Genomic DNA, 13661 nt, shown 5'->3' with positions numbered 1-13661 from the left:
CTGCTGAAGTTGGGGTGAGCGCAAGCGGGGAGCTCAGCAGATAAGTGGCGACTTTAGGCTACCAGCCCAACTTAGCATGGCATGCCTGGGCCCACTCGGGGCTGGGTTTTCGTTCTGAACCCATCACTCCAAAGCAAGGCAGTGGGCCGTCCATGGGCTGGCCGAGGGGTCCATCCTCACCCTTGAAGTTGGCAGGAGATGGGAGGAGACGGCCAGAGGAGAGCTGGGTTGGTATTGCCAGACAAGGGAGGAAGACATAAAGACATGGTCATAAGACCTGGTGTTGCCCAGTTGGCATTTGGCAAGTTTAGCATGAGTGCTGCTGCTGTGCCTTGGGGAAAGCCTGAGTGACCATGTGACCTTGGCTTGAGGCCTGAGAAGAGAGATGGCTCCCTGGCACAGATAGTTAGGGGTCACCTGCGAGACTGGAAGGTCATATCTGAGGGCCTCATGGATCCCCAAACACCAGTTCTTTCAAGTTGATGAATTTTTTGTGGGAGGTCTAAAGAAGGCTCTTTCTGTGGCCAAATTTACTGGGAGAACTCTGGAATAAACAAAGGTTTGTTTTTTTTTTTTTTGTTTTTTTTTGTGTTTTTTTTTTGCTGTGGGACATTTTAGACTAAAATGTGGTTATTGACTTGTTCGAGTGGGGAAGGAAAAAGGGGGAGACGGGATGATAATAATCATGTTTCTTAAACCTAATGAACTATGGAACCCTTTTATGGAGATTCACCTCCCTCACTTAAGTGTTCCTTGGAACACCCTTTGGAAATCCTTGGGAAGTGTGTCCTTTGAGCTGAAGGGCAATGTGTTCAGCTTTGTTCCAGCAGCCTTTTGTACAGTGAATTGGGGGTGGGGGAGGGTCGTCATGACACCCGGAGGGAGGTCCCTTCAGCATGTGTGACTTCATAGGGTCAGGTCCATATTTTATGCAGTGCAAGAGACGGTTAAGTGGGGGTGATACAGGAGGAGTGTGTGTGGGCTGGAATGGAGGAGAGTTTTTTGTTTTTAATTTATGTTCCTATGATAAAATATTTTTTGACAGAAACAGCTTAGAGGAGAGTAGGTTTACTTTAGCTTACAAACCGGGATGCAGTTGATTGTGGGGCAGCCAGTGGAGCAGTATCCTGACACAGCTAGTCCATCATGGCTAGTCAAGAGCGGGTGTGTGTGTGTGTGTGTGTGTGTGTGTGTGTGTGTGTGTGTAAGTGTGCGTGTCTGCTCACTCACTTGCTTATTGGTGCTCAGCTTGATTTCTCACTTTTATACACTTTGGGACCTCTTGCTTAGGGAATGGTGCCACCCACAGTGGGATGGTTATTATCACACAGTTAACTTAAGACAGTTCCCCCACAGATACATTTATCTCCATAGGCTAATCCAAGGCAGACAATTCCTCATTGGCGACTCTCTTCTCAGGTGATCCTGGGTGGTGTCAAGTGGACAATTGAAGCGCTCAGATTGGTGGGTCAGGCCAGGCCTGTGAACATGGTTGGTGATATTGGTGGTAAAGCTTATAGCGCTCTGGGTACAGCTTTTCCTGGAGCCTGATGGTGGACTTTGTGTGTGGGTCTGTGGCCTCCAAAGGCGTGGCTCCCATAAGTTCAGGACTGGAAGGGGCCTGGGATTGTTATAGTCTACACTCTTAACGTACATGTGGGGACACTGAGGCTATGGCAAGGAACTCTCCTGCTCAGGGTCATCAGAAAAGTGAGTGACTGTGCCAGACCTGGAACTTGTCAGAGATGGTGCCTTCCCCCCTCCTGCACTCAAGAGGGGGCATAGCCAGCTGCTCCACCTTTTCCTCATCGGCCTTGCACCTGCTGGAGTACGCCTTAGGCTGTGTACTGGGTGCTTAGATGGGTCAAGTCGTAACCGACCCAGCTAGCTTGTGTGGCTTCTGTGTGCCAGGCACTGTTGGAAGTGTTGCGTCCATAGCCATGCAGAGAAATGAAGCTCCATCCACACTGTGACTCCAGTAGGGATGAGGTGCTTGTGTTTATCATCTAATACATTAGCCTGTCCTACTCCAGAGCATGCATCTGGGTCATTGTAGCCAGAGCACATAGATGGGTTTCCCCATAACGCTAGTAGTTGTGGCTGTGCATTGACTACAATCTCGTGACCATGGTCAATGGAAGAGTCTAGAGACTGATTATTGACTCCTACCCAGGGAAGGACAGAAGGAGGGTTATGTGTGATGTCTTTTCCTGACCAGCCAGGGCTCTCCACCACTTAGATTTTGAACCCCCCCGTGAGGGACGTATTTGTATTATTCTGAGTGTCCGCTGAGGAAGCGGAGGTAGAGGGATTGATGTGCCTAAGGATGCTCAGTTGGAAAGATGCAGGGGGGCCAGGCTGCCTGCCAGTCTGACTTCTCTGATGTCTTTGCCCACTCTGCTCGCCTGCTTCTTCAGGTAAAGGGGCTCAGTTAGGAGTTCAGTAGTTAGCTAGGGGTCCGGGAGGAGGGGGTCGCTGTCTAGTGGGTAGCTGGGCCTGGTGGCGTAGACTTGTCACCCTGGCTACTTGGAAGGTTGAGAGACAGTTTATGAGTTCAGAGTCTACCTGGGTTGCAGAGTGAGTTCAAGATTAGCCTGAATAACTTAGGGAGACCCTATTTCAAAATAAAAAAAGGAAGGCAATAGAAAAGGAAGGGTGAGGGTTCCTGGGTAAGTTTGTGTGATTCTGTGACTGGAACTCACAATAGCCTCTAGAGCAGTGGTTCTCAACCTTCCTACTGCTGCGACCTTTAAATATAGTTCCTCACATTGTGGTGACCCCCAACCATAAAATTACTTTTTTTTTTTTTTTGGTTTTTCGAGACAGGGTTTCTCTGTGTAGCTTTGCGCCTTTCCTGGAACTCACTTGGTAGTCCAGGCTGGCCTCGAACTCACAGAGATCCGCCTGGCTCTGCCTCCCGAGTGCTGGGATTAAAGGCGTGCGCCACCACCGCCCGGCTGTCATAAAATTACTTTTATTGTTACTTCATAACTGTAATTTTGCTACTGTTATGAATTATAATGTAAATACCCGTGTTTTCTGATGTCTTAGGTGACCCCTGTGAAAGGATCATTTGACTCCGAAGGGGTCACGACCCACAGGTTGAGAACGTCTGCTCTACGTGCCCACACAGTGTGGCTGGTGAGTGGCTCAGTGGCCCCCAGGAGTGACTGACATGTTAAAGCGTCAGGGGAACTTATGCCTCTAGAGAATGTGATCCTGGCCAGGCCGGGTATGGTGAACACTGGCACATTAGAGCTTTCTCAGTCAGTTTCAAATGGAAAAATAAAGGTTTCAAGCCCCCCTCCCCACTCCCCACACACCAAAGTCAAGACTGAGACTAGAAAGCCATGGGCAGAAATGACCTTGAAGGATGGACAGCGCCCTCTGTAGGCCCGTGTTCCCTGCCTGTTAGGGCGTCCTCTTACTGCACCAAGCGCCCTTTTATCCCTGTGCCCTCTTTTTGGCCTGGAACACACAATTTTGTTATTTTTTTCCCCGAGGGCCTCTGGCTAACCCCCAAAACCAACAGCATGGCCTGCTAAGGAATTAGACTTAAATTGAGGGGGACAAGGAGAGGCGGGGTTCTTGGTATTAAGGAGCAGACAAATGTAGTTTGCAGAACGTCCCTGTAACCCAGGCCAGGCTGATTTTACAAGCCCAGTGATCCAGGGCTTGGGTGAATGCTGATCGAATGTGAGGTTGCTACCCACGTACCAGCGCAGCAGCCAAATGTGGCTTGTTCCAAGGGGCCGAGGACGGTACCTGGACCGTTCTAGAGGAAATGCGGGCTTTATGATTAAGCAGATACCGATGGCTCTAGGCATGCTGTCTTGGAGAACTGTGCCCATCTGGCCTGTGGAAAGATCCTAATGATCTAGTCAAACCCTCCCGACAGCCAGAGATAGAGAGGGTCAGCCACTCGTGCCTCCTTGCATATGGCAGGAGTGCACAGGATCCTGAAGGTGGGGAAGCCAGGTCTCATTCATTCACTCATTCATTCCACAAGATACTACTGAATGCCTACATTCTGATGATGCTGCACTGGGCACAGCGGACTGCAGGCCCTGCCCTCGAGGAGTTGGGGTTCTGGTGGGGCAAATATGTAAAGCACCTGCCTGTGGGATCTAATGAGTGCCTTGGCAGAAAGAGCGGGGAGGGTGGCAGGGAGGCTGTGAGAGGTTGTTGTCTCTTCAGCTTGGGTGCTTGGTCACTAAAGGCACCACTGGGGAGGGGACTCTTAAACAAGGACATGAAAGAGGCCAAACCTGGCGGTTCTCTGAGGGAAGTGCGTTCCAGTCGGGAGAACTGCAGGCCCTGGGGCTGGGGCATGTCCTTTGCACTGGAGCAGCATCAAAGAGGGCACTGTGACTTTGGTGCTTACTGTGCTCGACATCCGGAGGCACTAGGGATTTTGAACAGAGATGACACTGTATTTGGTTTGAAAAGGGTCTCATCGTGTCTTTAAGAGGACAGGAGTGTGGTGGGGGGGCAAGATGTTAGAGGAGATACTGCTGAGGGTTCAGACCCACAGGGCTGTAGAAGGTAGGCATAGAGGTAAGCACGAGATGGGCTGTTGTGTTTTGAGCTCCAAGGACACTGACTGGGAGAAGCCTATATCTGAAAGTGCACAGCCTCCTGCTTGGTCCTGGGACAACCCCAGACTGAGCAGTCATATCCACATGACACCCCTCTTCCCAGCCTTGGCACTCCCTGCTTGGTTGGTTGGTTGGTTGGTTGGTTGTATATCTCTGCCTTCCCTCTAGCCATGCTGAGGGCCAGGCAGCTCCCACACAGTCTGCCTGGGTTCGGATCCTGGTGTTGCCACTTTCCTGGTTGTTACTCGACCTGCATTTTGGCACGTTTTGGTTTCCTCATCTGGACGGTGAAGGTTGTGTCAGTTCCACACCCCAGGGTGCTGGTAATGTGGCTGCCCTCTGCACGACGCCTAGCCATAGCAGGTGGTCAGACGACATCCACTTTGCTTGTCACCGTGCTGGCAGGGTGTAGGGGAGAGCGTGAGGATGGAGCTTGGTTGTTGAGGGACCCCTGCGATCTGGTCACCATGCCTTGACATCGCACATGCCTTCTTTGCTCCTGGGAATGCCTTCTAAAGCGGTGCCTGATGTCCTCCTTCAGATCCATTTGAAGATGCCCAGGGTCACCCGTCGAGTTAAATAGCTTTGGGCTTAACTGAGTCTTACCCTTAATACCAAGGCCTTTTACCAGTAGACTGTGCAATCATGACCTCACGTGGGAGCCTGCATAACCATTCTTTAGAGAGTAATTCCTGTTTAGCATTCTGGTTTTCAGCAGTAAAATAAAGGTTGTCCCAGACACACCAGTTTCATTAGCATTGACTTTTTTTTTTGAGGGGGGGGGTTCTCTGTGTAGCTTTGCACCTTTCCTGGAACTCACTCTGTAGTCCAGGCTGGCCTCGAACTCACAGAGATCCACCTGGCTCTGCCTCCCGAGTGCTGGGACTAAAGGCGTGCGCCACCACCGCCCAGCAGCACTGACTTTCCATAGTAACTGTCACCAAGCTCTAGTGAATGATACAGTGTAGATGGAAGAGATTCTTTGAGAATTGGCTTGCTTCAGTCAGGAAGCTTCTTCCTCTGGCTCCAGGCTTATGCTCCCAAGTGACAGAGCTTGGATTTGATGTCCAGAAATGGCCCTTCTCCCTCTGCCAGACTCTAGGCAAAGTGTGGGTCCTGTACCCTCTTACCCTGACGGTTGACTGTAAAGTCTGTGCCCTTGCTCCAAGGGACTGGTTGCTTTTCTAGTAGGCAGAGTTCACTTTTTGCTTAATCAGTTACTGCTAAACCTAGACTGTAAGTAGAGAAGATTCTGGAACGTTCACATGCAACTCTTGCTGCCCGATGGAGACAGCCAGAGAAATGCACAACCTCGCTCACATGTATTGGGATCCACAGGTCGTCGTCACCAAAGGGCATTTGAGTTTGGGGTGACCTTACACAGAGAACTGAGCAGGGTCTTCTGGGACTTTTGCTTGGCTCTCTGCTCTGCATCCTGCTGTGTGTGTTCTATGAGCAGAGAGGGTTCTTCCTGAGAAGCTGCCTCTGCTGCTGGGGGAGGAAGCACCCTCACTCAGCTGAAACTTGCTCACACACCACTCAAAGCATGTTGGTAAAGAAGGTCCCCCTACTCCACAGCTGCCTTCTGGTTCCCTCCTGTCTGTTTCTCACAGTCTCTGCCTCATCTTTGCTGCTGGCTGGAGAGCAGCCGTGCCCACCACTCCCCTTGTTTTCATTGGGGCTGAAAATTCCCCGGTTCCCTTCATGTAGAAAGCATTCTTGACTGATGGGCTGAAAGGCTGGCCATCCTTTCCATAGTCTGAGCAAACATTACATTTTGTCTCCTTTGTAGGAACTAGAGAAAATAGCTACTTGTTGGGTCCCTGATACGGACCGATGTCTGTGTGGGATAAGGGAGGTCCAGGACTCCCACCCACCCCAAGGATACTGAGTCCTGTGATGCTCAGGGCCCATCTGAAAATGGGTTATATTTGCCCATAATCTCTGCACGTCCTTCCATATGCTTTGAATTGCCTCTGGGTTATTCATAACTGGTACAGTGTAACTGTCCTGTGATGGGTGGCTAGACCGCATAGCTTAGGGAGTTATGACAAGGATACAGCTCTGTCCTTGCCCAACACACACCCACCTAGACAATTTAGCACTTGGAATGTGGACATGGAGCCTAAGGAGACAGAGAGCCAGCTGTATGTGGTAGCATACAGGGTGCCGCATGCATGGTTGACCTTTAACCTTCTGAACTGTCTGAGTGTCGGCATTAGCATCCCTGACGGCACATAAAGAGAGGGCGGTAAGCAGCAATCCAGTGTTGGCTAGCTCTCCATCCAGTTTCTCACCCTCAGGGCCCCTGTGAGGGTCACAGCAGGGCAGAGTCCGTTGTGGGTCTGTAAACTTGACCTCGCTGCTCCCTGGAGAACGCTGTACTCAGAGATGGCTAGGTACGACGGACGCTGTGTATCACCCACTAGTCTTAAGGCCTGGCGGGGGATTGAGGGGAAACCATCTACTAGCGTGGGACCAAAAGGAGGAGGAGCGGCCGTCCTGTGAGGAACTTCTCCCTCTGTCAATCCTAGGAAGAAGTGAGGGGCAGGGAGAGAGAGGAAGGGGAGTTACTAAGCCATAGGCTTGTCTGGAAATAAGGTCAGTAGTCAGAATGTTGATTTTGGTTCTGAGACCTGCAGGAAGACTGCCCATGGGGCCACCTGCCCTCTGGGATCTATCTGTATGAGCCCATGTGTCCTGAAGCAGGGCTGTGTAGGACCTTGGGCACAGACCCCCTTCATGGCTTCAACTCCCTATCTGCCTATTCAGAGGTGGTTGTGTGGGTGCTGGTGGCTGGGGCTACAGAGTCATTATGTGTGAGAGCAAGGAACAGGGCACATTTGAGACAGTTCAGAATTACAGTACTGCCAGGCCCGTTGGCAAAGCCAAGCCATGTGTTTATTTAAAATGCTACTAATGATAATCCCTTGTAATGGCCAGGTCTGGGTCAGCCTCCAATGTGATGTGTCCCCGTGCCCATGAAGTGAGCTCCTGGGTCTTAAGCAGAATACCCTATTAGCTGAATCTTGGCATTTGTGATTTGATGGGGTTGCCTGAGACTATTTCTTTTTCCTGCTTTAGTTTTCAATTAACTAGGGAATTTTCTCTTAATATTTAAATCTTAACGTTTTCTCTCTGAGCGGCAATATTAGTCAGTGTTGTGGCTGACTGACACCGTGCATTGAAGAAAATTAAGTGCCTAAGAATTATCTCAAAGTAATGATGTATTTATGCATTGTAGGTTATTTTGAGTTTCTAGAATGTTAAGAGTTGTTTAATAGGTTAATAGTTTCAATCTATTAATTTAATCTTTTCTTCTTGACTATTTATTAAAATATATCAGTGATACATGACAGGAATGGAAGCATAGACAATTTGGAGGGTTATTGAGGGGCAGATAATGGAGCAAGGATTGGAAACTTGGGCAGAATAGTAAGTACAGGCCCCAGGCTGGTCCCCTCCAGGGTCCTTTGGCACCCTCCCAGTCTCTCAGTCAGAAGTCTGTCATTCGGCTGTATGTCCAAAGGACACATTGTAGCAAGCAACTGCCTGAGCAGCATCATGGAGAATTAGAGGTTGACAGTGGGCACCAAGCCCAGGTAGCTTTCTCTGGGGAGGAGAGGACCCCTCCACTCTTACTGTCTCAGTCCTGTATAGGCACTCTCTATTTCTTGGAGTTCCTGACGCTTAGTCCCACATCTGTTTATTCATCGACAGGTGTTTTCCCAGTCTCTCTTCTTTTGAGAAGTGAAAACTAAACCTGTCCAAATAGTCAAAAGCCTCAGCTTTGGAGTCAGGCAGACCCTGACAGAATCATCTTTCTGTCATTAGGAAGCTCAGAGACCCTGCAAAAGTCACATTGTCGTTATTCCTGTCCTTGCCTCCTCGTCTGTAATGCAGGAACTGCCTGCCTTGTAAGGTGCCATACAGGACTAGTGGGAGCAGCCGTCCAGCATCCAGTGCCACAGCGGGACACTACATCACAGACCTCTACTTCCTCACCACTCCCCACACTGTGGGTACCATCCTCATCACCACAGCATCACCGCCAGCTTCACCTCTGCCCTGTGCACTGATTGTTGATGCCTAGTCATTTTCTGTTTGTATTGTTCTCTCAGCAGACCTTGGCTGCTCCCCACCAGGGCCCAGGCACAGAAGACAAGCACAGTGAGTGGAGCTGTGGCCTCTGGGTGTCTCTCAGAGTTGCATGGAAATCATAGGTGCAGGTGAGGGCTTGGAGCAGGATGCATTAGAATGGAGTAAGCCTGCAGATTCCAGGGCCTAATCCTCACTCAGGAGTGTTTGCCCTGGTGTCTTAGAGTTTCTAATTGCTGTGAAGAGACACCATGACCATAGCAACTCTTACAAGGAAAACATTTAATTGAGGGGGGCTCACTTACAGTTTCAGAGGTTCAGTCCATTATCATCATGGCGGGGAGCATGGTGGCGTGTAGGCAGACATGGTGCTGGAGAGGTAGCTGGGAGTTCTACGTCTTGCAGGCAAGAGGAAGTCGACTGAGACACCGAGCGGTATCCTGAGCATAGGAAACCTCAAAGCCCACCCCTACAGTGACACACTTCCTCCAACAAGGCCCTACCTACTCCAACAAAGCCACACCTCCTGATAGTGCCACTCCCTGTGGGGGCCATTTTCTTTCAAACCACCACACATGGTAACCCCACAGTCTGAAGAGAGTATGTAAGTCTATCACAGGTATCCACACGTCACATTTTAGACCCTAGGGAGAACGATGCTTCCTCTGGAAGAATAAAGATAAGCTGATAGTAAAGGCATGAAGTTCATTCATTCACAAAATTGGCATCCTTGGACCATCCCCTGCCCACAACACACAGAGGGCAGCATGCAAGAGACATCCCTCCCCATAGTTCTGAACATCCCAGAAGCAAGGCATCATCAATAGTGACAGGGATGGGTTGTGCATAGGAAGGGCTTGGCCTTGGCAGAGGTCATGGGTGCTGCCATTGGCCTCCCAAGTGAGCAAGCTCGTCGCTAGCATCGGCTGTGTGTCGCTGCTGTTCTGAGCACAGTGAACCCGTGAGACCAGGTAGCTCACGTTGCAGCTGGAGAAACAGTGATGACATAGACAAAGAGATCATAGAAGGTGTTGGCTGGGAAAATACTTGGGAGAAGACAAAATGAGCTTTCAGCCCGGAAGTGATACAACCTGGGTTGTAAGTGGCAGCATCGCCCTGGCGGTCACACATAGATCTCGAGCAGTGGAGAGGAGAGAAACTGTCATGAAGACGCTACAGCCAGACAGGAGGGGGGGTGCGGCTCCGAGGGGAGGGGTGGCTGAGGTTGTAAGGGGAGTTTCAGGATACACTTTGCAGGTAGGATTTGTTGGTTGGGATGAGGGATGGGGGGAGAGGGATGAGTCTGGAGTTGAGGCGTGAGGTGCTGGAGGGTGGCATCTGTCTATTAGTCAGAGTGAGGAGGACTGCAGTTACAGGATTGTCTCACATCAGTGTCATAGGAAGAGCAGTGGCCTGTGAGGCAAGACTGTCTTCCTGTCCTGAACGTCTGTTACATTTGAGATGACTGTTAGGTACAGAGCAGGAGTCAAGTAGCTGCTTACATAAGTCAGACCGAGAAGGGCGGTCCCAGGCTGGAGGTATCAGTCTGAGCTTTATGGTCACAGTTAGTATTTAAGTGTGAAAGCTGGAGGCAGACATGGTCATGCATGCCTGGCACACTCATGTCGGTGGAGGCTGAGAGAGGTCCAGGAGTTCAAGGCCAGCCTGGGCTACATAGTAAAATCACACAAGTCTGAGTGTTCATGAGCTCACTAAAGGGTACATGTGGGTAGGCACAGAGGGACTGCACCACTGCTCCTTGGGGTGTGCTAGCATACGAAGGTGTGGGGAGATGAGAATTCCACACAATACACAAGAGTGGCCAGAAGGTGGGAGGCCCTCGGGTGAGTTCAGTGCCAAGTGTGGGGAAGAAGAGAATGCACCATCAGCGGCTGAAGATAGAAAGCACCTTGGGTGGAGACTGGGGCGGGACAGCCGCATTTAACAACCCAGAGTTCGTGGGGCCTCAGAAAAGCAGCTCTGGGAATTCAGGGGAGACCAGCAGCTCTATAGACTGAAGCGTTGCCAAGGCAGGGTCTGTGATAACCCACAGGAAACAGTCTGACTGAGGTCATCAGTGGGAGGGCAGCTTGGTGGGGAACGGTGGACTTGATCTGAGGTCAGCCTCCGCAGCAGGGTCCTATGACCCGTAAAGGCATGCAGTGTGTGTTTCAGTTTAATTCAGATGCCAGCGTCTGTACGTTCTGGAGACAATAGTCAAGTTAAATGGAGCTTGAGTCACAGTGAAATTTTGCTCTGGAGGGAGTAAGCAAGGCACTGTTTGCATGCCGCAACAATTAGCACTGTTTTCAATGGATGAGCACCATGGCAAATGGCACCTTTGGAAGAAATAGGCTGACTCTAGGGGTGCAGGCAAACACACTGCTTCCCATCTTATAGTGAGAGACACACACCTGAGCATACAGGGTTCACCTCTGTGGGGGCGTTATACATCTCAGGTAGAGAAACTGAATCCCAGAAGCCTGACATGGTATCACTGTGCTGGTCCCAGCCACTCAGAAGGTGGAGACTCAAGGGTCAGTTGAGCTCAGGAATGTGAGACTGGCCTAGGCAGCATAGTGAGACACCCCCTCCCCCCATCTCAGAAGGCAAAAAGGTTTGCAAAATCAGAGGGAGTCAGCCTCAGGGTTCAAGTCCAGGGAGTTGATGTCTCCATTTACTGGGACTATGTAGAACTTCCTATGTTAGTATTTTTGGTGGACTGGTGTAGAAATTATGCCTAAGAACAACATTGTCTGGCTCAGGTACCTAGGGTCACTTGGGACCTGTCCTCCAGCATTCCCAGGCCTTGGATTCACTGATGACGTCATCTTAGGCTGTGGGTTTGTGATTGCCGGACAACAATAGAAGCCAGAATTGTTTTTACCCTACGTTGGTTATAAGTCAACGTTCTGTGACCTTGGACATGACCTTCGTTCACCCATGTGCACTGAATTGCTACTGTATGGTACGCCTAGTGCTAGACAGGGCCTTCTTCTGTGCTTTGGGTTCCCCATCTGGCAGCAGGTCTTGAAAACTCAGGTGGACTGGGTGGGTACGTCCACTTGAACTGCCAGATAAGACTCGGAGGAGGAAGATTGTTCCTGGGGCTTCATTCCGAGTCTTTGGGCACAGGAGACCGGCCACATGCCTAGGACAATAAGCCAGGATCAAGATGAGTGAGCACCAGGGTGAGAGGAGGGCTGGATTCAGACTTCACTGCTCCATTGCTTCAGAAGTGTTTTTTTTTCCCCTGTGGCCTATCCAACAAGTTACAGTAGTTCCCTGCCCCCACCCCCCTCCCCCGCTCGCAGTTTCCCTCTCTGTGGTTTCAGAACTATATCCAAAAATATTAAACAAAACAATTCCAGAAATACACAGCCTGTAAGTTTTTCAGTGACTTACTGCTCTCTATGGTGTTGTGAAATCCCATGCCGTCCTGGGTGCTCAGGATGCCGGTCAGTGTATCCACACTGTGTATACCACCCACCCCTTCCCACTAGTGCTTACCGTGGTTCTCATCTCAGCTGTCTCAGCTTGTGTTTAAGTGACCCTAATGCCACTTAATCATGTTCCCAAAGCACGGAAGTCGTGATGTAAAGAGAGCCGAGCACAGCACAGTGGAAGGACAAGGGTGCCTTTGGTGCTATGCGCTAGAGCTGTGGGGCACATAGAAAACAAGGTCCACACAGCCCAAGCTTCAAGCATACACAGTAGGGATCTTGAATACGTCCCTTACAGAGAAGAAGAGCCTGTTGCATCTCAGGTTCAATGGCCTAGAGCAGCAGAGGTTTATTCCTGCAAAATCTTGAGACAGCAGTCAGAAATCAGTGGGCCAGCAGATTAACACTCACTCTGGAGGCCTCTAGGGGCAAAATGTTTCCTCTTGCTTCTGGCAGCTGTCATTGTTCCTTGATGTATGGCCACATCTACCTGGATGTCCAATAGCTTCCTCCATTTCTCTGAGACCTCTTCTGTCTCCAATATCTGTGCTCTCAGCAACACTGCATTGCATATAGGATGAGTTCGGTTCCAACATCCTTACATCTGCAAACATCTATTGTTGTTGTTGTTGTTTTCAAGTAAGCTCACATTCGGGGCTGCAGAGGTGGCCTAAGTGCTTGCCATACAGCAGGAGACCAGGGTTCAGATCTCAGGTACTCACACAAAAGCCAGATGGGCATGGTGGCATGCTTGTAATCCCAGCACCACTAGAGAGGTAGAAACGGAATGCTCAGAGCCAGTTGGCGAGCCTGGACGGTTAATGGTTCCATGAGATCTTCAGGGAGAGACCCTGAAGGTAAAGTGAGGTGTTAAAGTGAGGTGTTAGCTTTTTGCTAGCACCGCCCCCCCCCCCCCCCCGCAAGCCCACACATACACATGCAGAAAAAGCGTGTTCACAGATTCTGGGGTTAGGATGTAGACATGCCTTTTGGGGGAGCTCCAGTCACCCCACTACAAGGAAGAAACTCAAATATCAGTGTCAGGCAACAGAACAAAGTTGTGTCTGTTGAAAATGAAGGAAATGGGGTCTTGGAGTCCTACTCATGGCCATGCTCGCCATCCTAGCCTCCTGGGTGATTGTGAGCCTTTGCAACAGAACACCTAAGCCCTCGAGGAACACACTTGGAGAACCGTTACCCAAGAGATGGGCAGGAGCTTTCAGAACCTCCTTGGGCAGGGGACCCATTTAGTCTGGCCTCTCTCCGGTCAGTCCACACTCAAAGTAATCAGTGACCAGGGGTAGCAGGTACTTACTGAGAAATACCCTTCCAGTGCCCATCTTTGGACTGGATGTTGAAGTGTGACTCGGGTTAAATATAAAATTCACAGCATATCTTGAGCAACTATTTTGTAGTTATCTATATATAAATCTATTTTACAGCGACACAAATAGAATAGATTATGGAGTGTCAGCATGTAGATAGATTCTGAGTGCTTTTCCACTAATATACCTAATGATTC

The 13661-nt window shown here is 50.1% G+C and overlaps 1 protein-coding gene across 6 annotated transcripts in view; it reads left to right on the top strand.

Moving 5' to 3' along the window:
* Znf618 (zinc finger protein 618) overlaps positions 1-13661 on the top strand; it is a 181136-nt gene that overhangs the window by 94955 nt on the left and 72520 nt on the right. The window contains exon 1 of one of the 6 annotated variants that reach the window (XM_052716142.1): positions 3050-3141. The exons of the other annotated variants lie outside the window; for them this stretch is intronic. The gene's annotated coding sequence lies outside the window, so the exon portion shown is untranslated. Of the gene's footprint in view, positions 1-3049; positions 3142-13661 lie in introns of those variants that run through there. 6 annotated transcript variants of the gene reach the window in all.

Source organism: Peromyscus californicus, unplaced genomic scaffold, assembly GCF_007827085.1.
Source record: "Peromyscus californicus insignis strain IS unplaced genomic scaffold, ASM782708v3 Scaffold_5__1_contigs__length_169319896, whole genome shotgun sequence".
Lineage (NCBI taxonomy): Eukaryota > Metazoa > Chordata > Mammalia > Rodentia > Cricetidae > Peromyscus > Peromyscus californicus.
Note: the sequence above shows the minus strand (reverse complement) of the source record. Positions and strands in the feature narration are given on the sequence as shown.